We start from the raw sequence: 16960 nt of genomic DNA, 5'->3' as shown, positions 1-16960 counted from the left end.
TATCTTTATCTATCCTATGGAAGAAGATAGCTAATTATTCCCATCTCTGCATATTCATCCTGCCTTCCATCAATCCTTGCTGAGCCGAGTCAATCTAAATCTTTACCTACTCTTAAATATTATCTCCTAGTCCTAAAAACTTGGGCTGAGAAGCCAGGGCACATAGAAATATTAGACACCTGTTGATTGGTACCTTGGCTCCCTCTTCTACAGTACTTAATACGATGGGGGTTTTATGGAGACAGAAAAAAATTGTAATGGAAATCAGTCTCCCACTGCAAAATTATCCTAGACCCTGGCCAGGGCCTTTCATGAGGCTTTCCTGATGGGGTTGGGTGGGGAGTCTAGGGGAGTGGGATGAAGCTTTGCAGCAGCCATCCTGAACACCATCTCATTTGTTTCTAGCATGCTGTCATACTGAACTCTCCTTCCTCTATGCTCTTCCCCACCTCTGACTCCCAACTTTTGACTCTATACCCCCAACTTTAAGCCTACCTTTGGTTATATGGATTTGTTATTCAAATCAAGTGTTCTCATCAAATGGCCCTTATCTTTTCCCAGTGGACTTAGTTTACCTTTCAATCTGTGACTTTGTGTTGCTGCCTATGAAAGCCTGATAAGCCCACCTGAACCTTATAGGAGAGGAGATAGGCACACATTTGGAGGAATGAGATTAGCTAGTTTGTAATGTATATAGTTGCCAGGAAGACAAACATTTATAACAATAAGAGCAAACATTTATATACTGTTTACTATGGACCATAAATTTTCCCAATTTCATTTCATTTTATTAATTTAGTCCTCACGATACCTCTGCGAGGTAGATTATTATTCCAATTTTACTGATTAGGAAACCAAAACGCAAAGAAGTAAAGCAACTTTCCAAAAAATATACAGCTAGTAAATGGCAGAGTCACATGCATGCCAGGAAAGAGGAGTCTCCTCAGAAACCAACCCTAACAACACCCTGCTGTTAGACTTCCAGCCTCCAGACCTGTGTGAAAACAAATGTCCTCAATTTGAGCCACCCAGTCTGTGGTATCCTTTTATTATAGCCCTACCAGACTAATCTCCTTCAAATTTTTACTCAAAAACAACCCCTTTGGCCACCCTATGTACAGTTTTAACCACTGTATCCTTGTTCCTGGGTTTAGCATCATATGTCACATTATATTTTTGCAATCTGTTTATTGTCTGCCTCTTCCACTAGAACGTGAACTTCATAAGGGCAAGATTTGTGTCAGTTCACTAGTTCACTAGTGTTCACTAGTATATTCCCTGTGTATAATGAAGTGTCTGGCATAAATTAAGTGTTCAAATGAATGACAGGAGGAAAGAGAGTCCAGGAGCTGACTGGCTCCATTCTCCTCATATCACCAAACTCCACAGGACAGAAAGGAGGCAGGGCTGGGACAATAAATGAAACCTTGTCTGTATGTAGAATGGTTTCAGCATGATGACAAATACCAACTTCTACAAACAGAGGAGCTAGAGTCAGAAAAGCAAGCCAAAGAGACATCTAAAATTGCTAAAAACTGGCGCAAGGCGGAGGTACGCTGTTAGCCGGTCTCCACGCGGGTCTGGGTCGCGGAACCCGGTGGCTGCTGTGCGGGCGTCATGTCAGACAACGAGGACAATTTTGATGGAGACGACTTTGATGACGTGGAGGAGGATGAAGGGCTCGATGACTTGGAGAATGCCGAGGAGGAGGGCCAGGAGAACGTTGAGATTCTCCCTTCTGGAGAGCGACCGCAGGCCAACCAGAAACGAATCACCACACCATATATGACCAAGTATGAGCAAGCCCGTGTGCTGGGCACCCGAGCCCTTCAGATTGCGATGTGCGCCCCTGTGATGGTGGAGCTGGAGGGGGAGACAGATCCCTTACTGATCGCCATGAAGGAGCTCAAGGCCCGGAAGATCCCCATCATCATTCGCCGCTACCTACCCGACGGGAGCTACGAAGACTGGGGCGTCGACGAGCTCATCATCACCAACTAAGCCGGAGTCAACCTCTGGACTGGGCCTCCGCCCGTGGCTCGTCTCATAGTCTTTATACGTGTAAATAGTAAATTCTTCAACCTTTCAACTCAAAAAAAAATAAAAAAATAAAAAAAAAATTGCTAAAAACTTAAGGGCATCTAGGCGACCAATGACTAACTCTACCCTATACCTGCTTGTTAAGGCTTGTGACTTTTACTTCTGCTTATTTTACCTACTCAGATATCTGTCTTCAGAATGCTTCTGCCTCCAGAAGCCTTCTCACTCTTACTTTAGCACTCTCGTCCTTAGCTAAGGCAAGATTGGTGGTGATTTGAGGAATGATATGCAAGTTTACCCAGGGTCTTCAAAAATTTCCTTCCCTTAAAAGCTCGAGAGTCCTAGAAAAACAAATGCTTATAGTGTTTGCTCAGGTAGCAGCCAGGAATCTCTCCAGGCTCCACCAGGAATCTCTTGCTTCTGCCTAACTTTGCTACTGTCTATAGCTCATTCCTGGCCACTTGATTTTCACCTCCGGGATGGCATCTTAGTTTTGGTTTCATCCCTGGATGCTTCTCTTGAATTGCCTTAAGCACTTTACCCAGAAGTCTCTTGGCAGATGAACCCAGCATCCTGGAATTCTGCTCCTGAAGAAGTGGATTTAAAGCAAAGCAATAGAGAGGAGGAGCTTCCCGGGTGGTACTAGTGGTGAAGAACCCACCTGCAATGCAGGAGACACAAGAGACGTGGGTTCAATCCCAGGGTCACAAAGATCCCCTGGAGTAGGAAATGACAACCCACTCCAGTATCCTTGCCTGGAAAATTCCATGGACAGAGGAACCTGGTGGGCTATAGTCCATTGGGCCATAAAGAGTCAGACATGACTGAGAGCCTTAGCACCAACAAAGAGAAATTCTGTAACACTCCCATCTCTCAGCCACCTCCCATCTACGCACAGCTTCTCCTCAACACTAGGGGGTGCTAGTCACACTGTCATTTTACCCTGTTAAACTTCCAACCATCAGTTACATTTCTTGATGATATGTTTATCACTAAATACCAAATCCATGGCCCCTCTTGAAATATGGATAAATCTTGCACCTATTCCTTATATGATAGAAGAGGACTTACCATTAACTAGGGTTTTGACCTTAACCTGTAGAACCTACTTGAAATACTGAGAATAAGGTCAGGGGGGAGTTTCTTTGCTAACATAGAGTATCTGATTCCGTGTGTTCTGTGTATTCGTTTCAGGACTACGCAAGCAGAGGGGACTCGTTGTTCTGATGCAAAATGAGAAGAGAGAAATCCTTCTTTGAAGAAAGAGGTTGTTTGTGGCAGTGGAGGGAGAAGGAACAGGATCAATTATTGGGGTTGGTGGATCAAAAGCAAGGAAAAGAGGAGGGGCACGCAGGCTGAGGACTGGGGGTGGATGGAGTGCAGGCACAGTGGGATCTGAGGGCCACCTGTGCCTAGGAGCCTTGGACATGTATTTCCAGTTGGCCGGGGTGCTGTGGGCCAGGAGTATCACGTGCTATTTTGAGCTGGTGACAGTTATGGGAATGAGTGGGGAGAAGCAACCTAAACGTTCATTGTCAGAGGAAGGGATAGAAAAGATGTAGTATGTATATATCAATGTAATACCACTCAGCCATTAAAAAGAATGAAATAATTTCATTTGCAGCAAAATGAATGAGTCTAGAGATTATCATACTAAGTCAGACAGAGAAAGTCAAATACCATATAATATTGCTTACATGTAGAATCTAAAAAAAAAAAAAAAAACACTTCCCAGATGGCACTAGTGGTAAAGAACCTGCCAATCCCCTGGAGAGGGCATGGCAACCCACTCCAGTATTCTTGCCTGAAGAATCCCATGGATAGAGTAGCCTGGCGGGCTATAGTCCATAGCGTTGCAAAGAGTCGGACATGACTGAAGTGACTTAGCATGCACACACATAGACAGAATCTAAAAAAATGATACAAATGAACTTATTTACAAAACATAGACTCACACACTTAGAAAACAAACTCATGGTTACCGAAGGGGAAAGAAAGGGGAGGGGGATAAATTAGGAGTCTGAGACTGACATATACACACTACTCTATTTAAAATAGATAACCAGCAATGACATATTGTACAGCATAGGGAACTCTGCTAAATATTCTGTAATAACGTAAATGGGAAAATAATTTGAAAAAGAACAGACACATATGTATGTATAACTGAATCACTTTGCTGTACACTTGGAACTAACACAGCATTGTTAATAAATTATAGTTCAGTATAAAATAAAAATGTTTTTTAAAAGAAAGGAAGTACATCAGGAGCTACTCCAAAGCTAAGCAAGGGAGAATTCTCACAACATATCATCCTCTGGTCCCCAGACTCCGAGAGCCGCCAGCTCCACACCTCATTACCCTGCTTTCAATCATCTCCTAGGGAAATTCTTTTCCCTAGGCAACAGAGGCTCAGAAATGGAGGATGGGAAGGACTGAAGAGGCTCCATTCCTGGCATCCATAGTTAGATCCCTGAACATATTTCCCTGTAAAAATACTGCTCATTGAATGGCCACATCATATAGATCTGTTGGAATTTTACTTCTAAGTATTATGGGTTAAATATAATTAACCACCATGTATAATATGGTTTCTATGGAGAATGCGTTGTGAGTTCCACATAACTCACTTCTACAAACAAACCACTGGAATTCTGGCACTCCAACAGGAGGACTGCCTGTGCAACTCTCAAATGAGAGAGGAAGATAAATTAATGTGTTTTGGGACTGTTGACTTCATCGGACAAGGAAAGACTTTGTGTCCTTTTTGCTTGAGAGCTTTCTTATATTGCCTCCTGATCATTCTAGAGATAAAGAAATATAAGAGAACAAGTGAAATATAAGAGAATGAGTAAAAATCAGAAGGAAATCTAATTTTAGCTTCTTTGGGTATTTTGATAATGAAAACTACTAAAGCATACCAAATAAAAGTGAGATCAGTAAATTAAGTTTATCTAAATTCAGATTATTAAACTGTACTTTAACCACTGTAGTATAATTGTATGTGTGCATGCACATACACACAGATTAGGGAGAAGTGGAGAAAATGATTCATGCAGTTCTTCTTAGTGAAACTGAAAGTTTAGTTAACCCTGAAAAGATGCCATTATTAAGTGAGCTATAGCTCATTGTTTATGTGCAAGTTAGCCACCAGACCACATGTATCCTTTCTGGGGGCCCTTAGCAAAACAAGACATTTAACTTCTAGTACATGGAAATATTTTTACATTTGCAAGCGTTTTTTCTGGTAAAAGAAACCCCATGCAAGAGATGAAACAGGCTTTTAAAAATGATTCTTCAGTAATTAACATTTTTGCATAAAAGAAATGTCCTGCAAATATTTAAAGAGCATTCATAAGTGTCAGGACAGAGATGAAAAAAAAAAAAGTCCAGTAAACCTTGATATCATGCATTTGAGCACTTCCTATGTGCTAAGGGCTTTACTTCTATTATGTTCTTTAATCCTCACTAAAGGAAGAAATTAACTCTCACATTTCATCAATGAGAAACTTAAGGCAGAGAGACTAAAGAACTTGCCCAAGTCTTCAAAGTCTGCAAATAACAGAGTGAACACTTGAATCCAGGTGCAGATAACTCACAGCCAGGCTCTCAGCTACTCTGCTGCTTCACGAATGGCAGAAGTCCAAGTGCCACTATTAAACATTAGCCATTATTACCAAGAATTGCCCCACTGGGATCTTTATAGTTCAAGTATCATATGCAAAACACTCCCATAGGGTTTCTCTTTAGAAAAGAGTACACTTGCCAGAGGAAGGTGTTTCTGAATATCATTACCAGTAAAAAATCCTTAAACTTAATCTATACTTTTTGGGCAATAAACAATCTAAACAAGTACCATTTTTAGAAATAAACCATGAATAATGCAATCTGCATAAAAATAAGCATAATGTCTTGGAGGGATATAGATGCCCTGCTTGGGGGAGCTGGCAAACAGAGGTGGACAGGCAAACACAGGGGCTCAAGTGTGTTTACATGTGTGTGCACCTTGAGGCATGGTTCTGTTATCATCCAAGAGAAAAAGGGAGTCATGGTCTGTTCTATCTCTAGCCTTATACAGAGCTTGTTCATATTGGGAGGTTCAAGTCTAGTAACCTGAACTAGTTCATTGCATAACCCACTCTTGAGGCTCTGGTTAAACTGTGGTGGAAGTTTGGATCCTTTCCCCCAAGAGAGCCCATAAAGCTTAAGAGCTGTCAATTCTTTCTCCTGGCAGCTGATCAATGTCTATCAGTTCTTGTGGGTAGACCTTCATTGCTTCCTCTTCCCTCCTGGGAAATGACTGCTGGGCTTCTAAAGCTATCACCCTCCACATCTCCTAAAATGTAGTATGTCAGAATTGCAATCAGTGTGCACCCAACAGTATTACCAACCCCAACTCCCCACCAATTCTCAACCAAAGCTCCGGATATTTATGAATCATTATGACTACTTAATCCCAGCAAGTTCTACTGAATTGCCTCTAAGTTTCTCTGGATGTGTGAATAGGGAAAGGCTTAGCTGCTCAGAACAGTTGTTAGACTCAGTACCCATGAAAGCAGGGTCTGAATCTGCATCTCAACCTCCACTGACTGGATGGACCCAGCAGAAATCTGTCCTCAGGATTTTGAATTGTCCTTCTGTAGTCATAGTCCCCATGCCTAAGGACAGAGGAGCCTGGTGGGCTGCAGTCCATAGGATCACAAAAGAGCTGGACATGACTTAGTGACTAAACAACAAGGGAGTAAAGAAAAGCAGAGACATTGCCTTCTTGCCAGGGTGAACAAACAGGTGCTCTGAATCTAGTGGTTCATAACAAAATGCTCGATTTCTCCTTGCTTGGCAGCAGAAGTTGATCTAGCTAGGATAGAAGTTAGATTCCAAGTGATCAGAACTGGAACGGTGTTTGCCATGTGATGTCAGGAGGTCAATTGAGCCAGTTAAGTCACAATTCAGTAGGGAAATCTTACATTTGAAAGCTGGCAAGACAAATAGCTAATATATAACCCAAAGGCCAGAAATTAGTATTTCAAAACAGACTTGAGAATCAGACAAACTGTAGTTCAGTTTGTTACAAAGGAAGGTAGAGAGCAAAGAAAGGTGTCTAAGGGCACTCTTGTAAAGAACCTTAGAGTGTTCGTAAGTGAAAAAGAAAGTGAAAGTGAAGTCACTCAGTCGTGTCCGACTCTTTGAGACCCCATGGACTGTAGCCCACCAGGCTCCTCCGTCCATGGGATTCTCCAGGCAAGAATGCTGGAGTGGGTTGCCATTTCCTTCTCCAGGAGATCTTCCCGACCCAGGGATTGAACCCGGGTCTCCCTCATTGTAGGCAGATGCTTTACCATCTGAGCCAAAGGATATACAGGCAGGTTTGTCAGGTTTACAGCAAAGTGTGCATACTTCTTGCTCCTGCCCAAATGAGTTGGAACAGTTTCAGGCCCAGGGGTATGCAGCAGTGAGTTACACTATAGAAAAGCTCCTTCCTCAGAGCTGTGATATTACCTTGGCTCCATCTGAATATTTTTGTCTACTTTTACCTATATTTGATCACAGACCAGCTGAACTCTCAAGTCCCCTCTTTCAGATATTCTGTCTAAAAGCTTTGCAGATAAGTCTCAAGGTCCCAATCAACTCTCACTTAAAGCTTTGCAGACCTAATTGCAGGTCGACTGGCAAACAAGATATGATAAAACAAAAATCTGAAAGCCTTTTCATGGTCTTCAAAGCTTAGATCATCAGTCTCAACTTATTATAGCTTCCCGTGCTTACCTCCTTCTAGCTTCACCAATCTTTTTGTTCCCTGATCATTCCAAGCTCCCCTTCCACTCCTAGACCCAGGCCCTGCCTCAAGTCCTGTACTTTATAGGGTTCCATCTACCTTTCCTTCATTCATGTCCTTCCCTGTAGGGTGAGGTCAAAAGACAAGGGCCATGCCACTGAGACCCAGTACCTCCCACCCTTTTAGATCACACTTGGGATTCCTAGGACCACAGAAGGCTCTGACCAAACAGCCTCGAACCTGCCCCTAGAACCTGCAAGGAGGTTTTCCTTCATCCTCCTGAGAGAACCATCCCCCCCACATCTAGATTCTGTGTTATGTAGCATATCGTGGAATATAGTGACACAATGTAGTTACTGAACAAAAAATCAAATTATTCAACATATTTGGTTAGAAATATGAAGAGTTAAATTAAAAGCAGTGCCTTCAGCTGTGCCCTGCCTGAACGTCAACTCACTAAAATTTCATTAAACCAGAGTCAGGGAAACTCAGAGCTCAAGTTACTCCCAAGACAACTTTAGTTCTTGTCTCTTTTGATGAAAATCCAGGAACTTGCTCCTAGTCTTTCAATATATGCAGTGCTTCAAGGTTTGAGGATTAAACCCAGCATTTCACAAGTCCATTGCCAAATTAATGCTACAACACAAACTTTATCATTGACAGTAAAGACTGTCTTTTAAAAATATTTTCCAAGTCAGAATGTCAATCATATTCGGACTGTGGTGCAGAGATTAGAATATTTAGCACTTGCAATCTTAAAATAATTGCTCATGGACACTGGCTTGCTGATACAAACTAAATGACAAATGTAAATTAAAATGACCAGATGCTATATGGCTATTCAGATGCTATATGGCTATTCAGAGAAGTGCAGCTGTCTTTCAAAACTTACCTCTGCTTATCTACATATTTATGTTTCTCTTTCTAAGTTCAACCGCTTGGAGTGTGTGGAGGTCCATTTTCTTAACTCAGATTTACTAGAAAACAACATGAAGCAAAACTTTCCGCTAATTCTTCATTGAGGATTCAGTCCCAGGGAGGCAAGAAGGAAGGGAAAAAGCAAATACGGCAAAGAAGAAAAAGGTAAATAGACACTTTCTTGTATTTACTGAGCTCACTAGACCTTTAAAAGAGACTTCACAAGTTGTTTGGTAATGTAGGATATCTCCAGAAAGGCATTCTTGGAATTACTGCATTTTGGAATCTTTGAAGGGCAAGAAATTCATCTTTCAGCTTTTTTTCCGTGTCTGGTTTCCCATATGGCATCAACTCAGTGCTGTTCCTGTCATGTAAAGACAAAGAGATTTTGATACTTCCTACTGTGGACTGGAAGAAAAGCTTTTATTAACCGATACTTGCATGGCAAATGCCAGAGGATAAATTGATATGATTTTGTAAAGATAACCATATCCTGCCCACTAGCCATTACTGGGACTGTCACCAGACTGGATGAATGGGGACTCACCATCATCCAGAACCATGATCCATATGGTTTTGAGAGAATATAGAAGTGAACACTGAAAGGGAATATGATGGGTACCACCATCCCCACATCCTTCCAGTCCAATAGTAGCACTAATTACTGCAATCTTTCCTCAGATGAGACATTGTTTCTAATTTACATTCTTGAATGGGAGGGTGGGAATGGTCAGTTTCTGGAACTTCCACTTGGCTGTTCTAAAAATAATGGTCCTTAATCTACATAGTGGAAGGAACATATATAAGAGTTCTGATATCTATTCCAATTGACACCTACTCCATTTATATATTCAAGGATTAGGAAAGTAACTACAGACTACAGGGCAAGTCTGCTGACTCATTGTCCTACTGTGAATTGGACTTGGGCTAATACCCCGCTTATCATCTGGCTACTGTAACTTATGCTCTAACTAGAAGACCAGGATAGCATTTTGGTTCTCCTAATATCGGTGTCGGGCTTCCCTAGTGGCTCAGATGGTAAGAATCCACCTGCAAATGTGAGAGACCTGGGTTTGATCCCTGGGTTGGAAAGATCCCCTGGAGGAGGGCATGGCAACCCATTCCAGTATTCTTGCCTGGAGAATCCCGATGGACAGAGGAGCCTGGAGGGCTACAGTACATGGGATTGCAAAGAGTCGGACACAACTGAATGACTAAGCACAGCACAGCACAATATCAGTGTCAGTGCCAGCTCAAACCTCATATCTAACAGATTTGAAAAGCCTGAGTAGTTGCCCTTTCCTCTGGAACAGTTACTCTGGTAAATGACCGAAGGTCCCCTTAGGGAAGAATCAGAAAAGACATTTATCATATATATCTATGGTGGCACTGACAGACTCTTCCTCATGGGGACAGGTCTCCCTATCAGTAAATGAACTCTAGGTCTATAATCCCATTTAGTTCTAGAAACTGGGTGATTTTTTCACTATAGCACTGATGTCAGCTTTCCAGCTCTCAGTTTTCTATTACACAAATCAAACAATGCCCAGGTCAGTTCTCCATCTATCTTACCCCTAAAATCACCATAAATCCATGTAGGCCTAGTCACTCCGATTTCTACTCTGACTTTGATGCCCATGGCTGTAATTGTGTCCATTGTGACTCTGAGAATTAAGTCCTGCCACTGGTCTCTGTCATTCTGAAACCCTACCAGCCTTATTAATATCACGCAGCCTAACTTTTACACCACGTATACAGTCATGGCCAGCAGAGAACAGGCACCACCAAGCTTCCTAAAGAAACTGGAGTACCTAGCACTAGTATATTTCTTATTGCTGTAGAGATGGGAGTGAGCTCTGGACCCTTCCAGGGTATATAATCAGTGATAAGCTCTCCGGTTGTACATAGTAAATCCATTCTAACGTTCCTTATCTGGAGCTGCCAATGAGGTGTAGTAGAGGCAGTCTTTGAGGAGAACAAGTATTATCTTGTTAGGCACATTTACGTAAGATCACTGCACAGACTCTAGGAAAGGAAAGAGGAGGCTGCTTTCCTTTAGCAAAGAAAGCAGGTAGATTCCACTGGCCCAGAAACATTCCAGGAAATTTTTTTAGTTCTTTCTTAGGTATAACCACTCAAATATCTTCATTACAGACAGGTCTTCCTGCCCTCTTTCCCACCTGGGTCCTGAGATTTTCATATAGCATATTAATGGATGCTACAAATTTAATTTCCTTTACCTCTCTACTGTCTTTATAATTATAATCTGTATCTGATTTTCAACTCATTCTACTCTGAGACCAGACTGCTATTGACACCTTTGGTTTTCAGAGGATCATTTAAGTTAGCAAGGAGCTGCCCTGAGTCTATCATTTTCTTTTAATAAGACTTGCACTGCCACCAAAAGCAGCCACCCCCACATAACAAATCTCATAATTACCATTTACCACATTATAATCTCACAGTGTCTTGCCTTCTGCCTTGCATCTCCTTCCAACCAATCAGGGGTGAAATTTCATTAATTGTGACCTCACTGCCAGGGGTTATTACCCCCACTACCACTGAGCAGTGGGGTCTCTATTGCCTTTAGTCAAGTAGGCAATTCAACTCTAAAATTCCATCCTGAGAATTTGCTTTTTGGGACCAATCCTGGAATCTGTTGGGGCATCCCAGGTGGCACTAGTGGTAAAGAACCCACCTGCCAACACAGGGTGACATAAGAGACACAGATTTGATCCCCGGGTTGGGAAGATCCCTTGGAGAAGGGCAAGGCAACTACTCCAGTATTCTTGCCTAGAGAATCCCATGAACAGAGAAGCCTGGCAGACCGTGGTCCATAGAGTCACAAAGAGTCAGACTTGACTGAAGCAACTTGGCACGCACACCCACATGCACTGGGATCTGTTTTCTTAGCCTCAGTTCCAACTGAATCTAGGCTTTTGTGCCATTGTTTTATTGGGAGTGCAATTCTACAGAAAAAAGAGGAAAAAAGAGAAGTCAGCCAGGGAAGGAGAGGAGGTAAATACAAAGTAGAGCATTAATAAGTTGACCATAGCTCCATAATGCATACAATGAACTGTCCAGTCATCATGGGACCTCTCTAGAAAAGCCATAAAAGCTACAGTGTCTTGAAATCACCTGTTAGGGAAAAGAAAGGTGGGCAATTTATCTACTGATTGCTTTGTGTTTCCTACTCTCTTCAGGCAAGTTTGCCTCATGTAGCATGAATGCCCCTTCCTCCACATTCCCTCTGAACATCTACTGGTTCCAGATTGATCAAAGAGGTCATAGAGTTACTGTGATAAGCAGCGAAGAACCTTGGAACATGATGGATCTATGAAGACATATATAATCTAGGTCTTGCATAGCCATAGCACAAGTAGGGAGAAATGTCATCTCACAACTTTGAGCCACTCAAAGTTATTGTTAAAACTCTCAAAGAGAAACAAAGTTGGATATGAGTTAAAGCAGTAAAAACAGATTTATTCGGTACCTACTGCTATAGTTAAGAGAGTCCAATGTAAACTAAGCTCAACTTTGATCCATGTAGAGGTGACTGGGCATTTTAAAGGGAGAAAGATTAACTGGAGAGAGGGAGAAAGTAAGTAGAAGCTCAACAGAGTCAGGCAAGAAGAAAATTGTGTTTAAAAAAAGGGTAGCGAGGTTGGTCTATAAGATCACAAAAAGCCAGACACTATGGAAGCAACTTAGCACACACAAACACGTGTACATTTAGTCCCACACTTCTCTAAGAAGCCTGGAGGTTTTAATAGTTCCTGCCTGACTTACAGCTGGAAACCTCAGCCACCTTAAAATAAGACCCCTGCTTTTGCCTTCTAGAGCCACATGTAGTCTCTTCAGTTTTCAACTGTCCAGACCTCTAGGTATTCTCTTCTGACATCCATTGACTCCAGCAGGCCAGCCCTGACTCACCAAGCTAGCTCAGTGTCCCAGAGCCCTAGTTGGGAAAAAAAAAGTTCAGAAATCCCAGTAAGAAAATTATCTTCCTTTGCAATTGAGTACCATCTCCCCAATCCTGAAAAAAAGTACCATCTCCTCAACCCTGAAAAAACAGCAAGAAAAACTGTAAAACATCTCCTCAACTCCTGACTCTTCTCTGAAAGACACTGCAATTAAGATTAATTAAGCTTCTAAACCTCCAAAGGTGTAAAATAACTCTGGTTTCTTATTGTTCAAAGAGAAATTGGCATTTTGTTGCTGTTGTTGCTGCTGCTGTTTGGCGGGATATCAGGCATTACTGCCTATCTATTATAAATTCATGTTTTAGTCTCACTGACTTCATTTAACTGGCTGCTGGTTTATATATTTAAAGTCAGTTTAACGGGAAAGCAACTTATGTAAAAACTGAGAGGCTGCCCCTCTGAAATTGTTTAATACAGATATAGAGCCAGCAATCAGACTTACCTCTGAATTCTAATTCAACTCTGTGAAAAACCTACCTATTGTGGCAACTCCCTATTGCAAAGATGCATTTGGACTTTTTAAAAATCTAGCTTCAAATTTTTAAAATAAATCTGAATATTAGATTGTCAATCTCTATCATAGAAAACCTGGACCAAGAGAATTCTTTTCCAAAGAGTTATTTCTCTAATAATAATCTATTGGACAGATAGATTGTCCAATAGATTGACAATAATCTATTGTCAATAACAATAATAATTGTCTATTAATCCTTGTCTATTAACCTAAATAGGTTATTTCAACCAAATTTTGCTAGAAGACTGTGGGCCAATGAGAAATTTTGCCCATTTGCTCATATTTAAGTCATCCTTGAGTTAAATATTTTGATTTATCATTGAGTTAAATATTTGGACTAATTGCCCACCTAAGAAATGTTTGGTTGGTATTTTATACACACACACTCACACCACACACACACACACACACACACACACATATATATATATATATCACATCTTCTTCAACCAGTTGTCTGTCAGTGGGCATTTGTGTTGTTTCTATGTATTGGCCATTATAAACAGCATTTCTGTGTCTTTTCAAATTAGAACTTTTGTCTTTTTGTATATATATTTGGGAATGGGATTGCTTGATCATATGATAGTTCTATTTTTAGTTTTTTAAGGAGCCTATTATACTATTTTCCAGAGTGGCTGTACCAATTTACATTCCTAGCAACAGCGTAGATAGATTCCCTTTTCTCCACACCCTCTATGGCATTTATTATTTGTAAACTTTTTGGTGACAGCCATTCTGATAGGCATGAGGTGATAGCTCATTGTGGTTTTGATTTTCATTTCTCTAATAATTAGAGGTACTGAGAATCTTTTTATGTGCCCATTGGTCACCTGTATGTCTTCTTCGGAAAAAAATATCTGTTTAGGTCTTCTGCCCATTTTTTGATCAGGTTGTTTGTTTTTTCAATGTTGAGTTATATGAGTTGTTTGTATATTTGTCGTCATATCGTTTACAATATTTTTTCCCCAATCCATAGGTTGTCTTTTCATTTTGTTTGTAGTTTCCTTTACCATGAAAACGCTTTTAAGTTTGCTTAAGTCCCATTTTTTAAAATTTATTTTGCCTTAGAGACTGATCTAAGAATATATTGCTATGATTTATGTCAGATAATGTTATGTCTATGTTCTCCTCTAGGATTATATGGTTTTAGGTCTTATGCTTAGGTCTTAAACCATTTTGAGTTTATTTTTTTATATGGTGTGAGGGAGTGCTCTAATTTCACTGATTTATATGTAGTTGTCCAACTTTTCTGAGGGCTTCCCAGGTGGCTTAGTGGTAAAGAATCAGCCTGCCAATGCAGGAGACACAGGAGTCATGGGTGTGATCCCTGGGTAAGGAAGATCCTTTGGAGGAGGAAATGGCAAACCATCCCGGCATTCTTGCCTGGAGAATCCCATGGACAGAGGAACCTGGTGGGCTACGGTCCATGGGGTTGCAGAATCAGACATGACTGAGCAACTGAACATGCACACACGTCCAGATTTTCCAACAACACCTGTTGAAGAGACTGTCCTTTCTCCATTGTATTGTATCTTCTTGCCTCCTTTGTCATAGATTAACTGCCCATAGGCGTGTGGGTTTATTTCTGGACTCTTCTGCTCCATTGACTTCATGTCTTTGGAAGGGTTATGCCTCCAGCTTTGCTCTTTTTCCTCAAGATTGTTTTGGCAATTCTAAGTCTTTTGTGGTTCCATATAAATTTTAGCATGATTTGCTCTAGTTCCGTGAAAAATGTTGTATTTGATAGGGATTGTGTTAAATCTGTAGATTGCTTTGGGTAGTACGGTCATTTTAATAATATTAATTATTCCAATCCAAGAGCATGGATAATCTTTCCGTTTCTCTAAATTATCTTCAATTTTCTTTATTAGTGTTTCACAATTGTCAGCGTATAGGTCTTTCATCTCCAAGGTTAAGTTTATTCCTAGGTATTTTTTGATGTGACTTTAAACAGAATTTTTTTTTAACTTTCTCTTTCTGATATTTCTTTATTAGTCTAAAGAAATGTACAAACTTGTGCTTTTAGTCTGCTATGCTGCTACATTGCTGAGTTCATTAGTTCTAATACTTTACTTTCTGTGTGGAGACCTTATGGTTCTGAGTATCATGTCATATACAAATAGTGTCCTGGAGAGAGGCATAGCAATCCACTCCAGTATTCTTGTCTGGAGAATCCCCATAGACAGAAGAGCTTGGGGGGGCTACAGTCTATGGGGTCCCAAAGAGTTGGACACAACTGAGTGACTAAGCACAAATAGTGTCAATTACATCTTCTTTTCTAATTTGGATAACTTTTACTTCCTTTTCTTGTCTGACTGCTATGGCCAAAACTTCCAATACTGTGTTGGATAGAAGTGGTGAAAGTAGGGATCCTTGTCTTGTTTCTGAATTTAGCAGGAAGGCTTTTAGTTTTTCACCAGTTAGTATTACGTTGACTGTAAGTTTGTCATAAATGGCTTTTATTGTATTGAGATATGTTCCCTCTAAACCCACTTAAAGGAGAGTTTGAAAATTAGAGATACCAAGGGAACATTTCAGGCAAAGATTGGCTCGATAAGGGGCAGAAATGGTAGGGACCTAACATAAGCAGAAAATATTAAGAAGAGGTGGCAAGAACACACAGAAGAAATGTACAAAAAAGATCTTCATGACTCAGATAATCACAATGGTGTGATCACTCACCTAGAGCCAGACATCCTGGAATGTGAAGTCAAGTGGGCCTTAGAAAGCATCACTATGAACAAAGCTAGTGGAAGTGATGGAATTCCAGTTGAGCTATTTCAAATCCTGAAAGATGATGCTTTGGAAGTGCTGCACTCAATATGCCAGCACATTTGGAAAACTCAGCAGTGGCCACAGGACTGGAAAAGGTCAGTTTTCATTCCAATCCCAAAGAAAGGCAATACCAAAGAATGCTCAAACTACTGAACAATTGCACTCATCTGACACGCTAGTAAAGTGATGCTAAAATTCTCCAAGCCAGGCTTTAGCAATACGTGAACTGTGAACTTCCAGATGTTCAAGCTGGTTTTAGAAAAGGCAGAGGAACCAGAGATCAAATTGTCAACATCTGCTGGATCATGGAAAAAGCAAGAGAGCTCCAGAAAAACATCTACTTCTGCTTTATTGACTATGCCAAAGCCTCTGACTGTGTAGATCACAATAAACTGTGGACAATTCTTCAAGAGATGGGAATACCAGACCACCTGACCTGCCTCTTGAGAAACCTGTATGCAGATCAGGAAGCAACAGTTAAAACTGGACATGGAACAACAGACTGGTTCCAAATAGGAAAAGGAGTAAGTCAAGGCTATATATTGTCATCCTGCTTATTTAACTTATATGCAGAGCACATCATGAGAAATGCTGGGCTGGAGGAAGCACAAGCTGGAATCAAGATTGCTGGGAGAAATATCAATAACCTCAGATATGCAGATGACACCACCCTTATGGCAAAATGAAGAAGAACTAAAGAGTCTCTTGATGAAAGTGAAAGAGGAGAGTGAAAAAGTTGGCCTAAAGCTCAACATTCAGAAAACTAAGATCATGGCATCTGGTCCCATCACTTCATGGCAAATAGATGGGGAAACAGTGGAAACAGTGGCTGAGTTTATTTTTCTAGGCTCCAAAATCACTACAGATGGTGATTGCAACCGTGAAATGAAAAGACACTTACTCCTTGGAAGGAAAGTTATGACCAACCTGAACAGTATATTAAAAAGCAGAGAT

General features: G+C 40.9%; 1 long non-coding RNA gene and 1 pseudogene across 1 annotated transcript; one reads left to right on the top strand and one right to left on the bottom strand.

Annotated features, from left to right (window-relative positions):
• LOC613788 (RNA polymerase II subunit F pseudogene) lies at nucleotides 1539-2092 on the top strand (annotated as a pseudogene).
• LOC101902389 (uncharacterized) lies at nucleotides 8901-11543 on the bottom strand. The gene is made up of 2 exons (XR_235534.5): nucleotides 11175-11543; nucleotides 8901-9098 (listed from the first exon to the last, which is right to left on the bottom strand). It is a non-coding gene; the product is annotated as an uncharacterized lncRNA (long non-coding RNA).
• Nucleotides 11544-16960: the final 5417 nt, after the last annotated feature.

The sequence above is a fragment of the Bos taurus genome, chromosome 8, assembly GCF_002263795.3.
Source record: "Bos taurus isolate L1 Dominette 01449 registration number 42190680 breed Hereford chromosome 8, ARS-UCD2.0, whole genome shotgun sequence".
Lineage (NCBI taxonomy): Eukaryota > Metazoa > Chordata > Mammalia > Artiodactyla > Bovidae > Bos > Bos taurus.
This window is presented reverse-complemented; position numbering and strand designations above follow the sequence as displayed.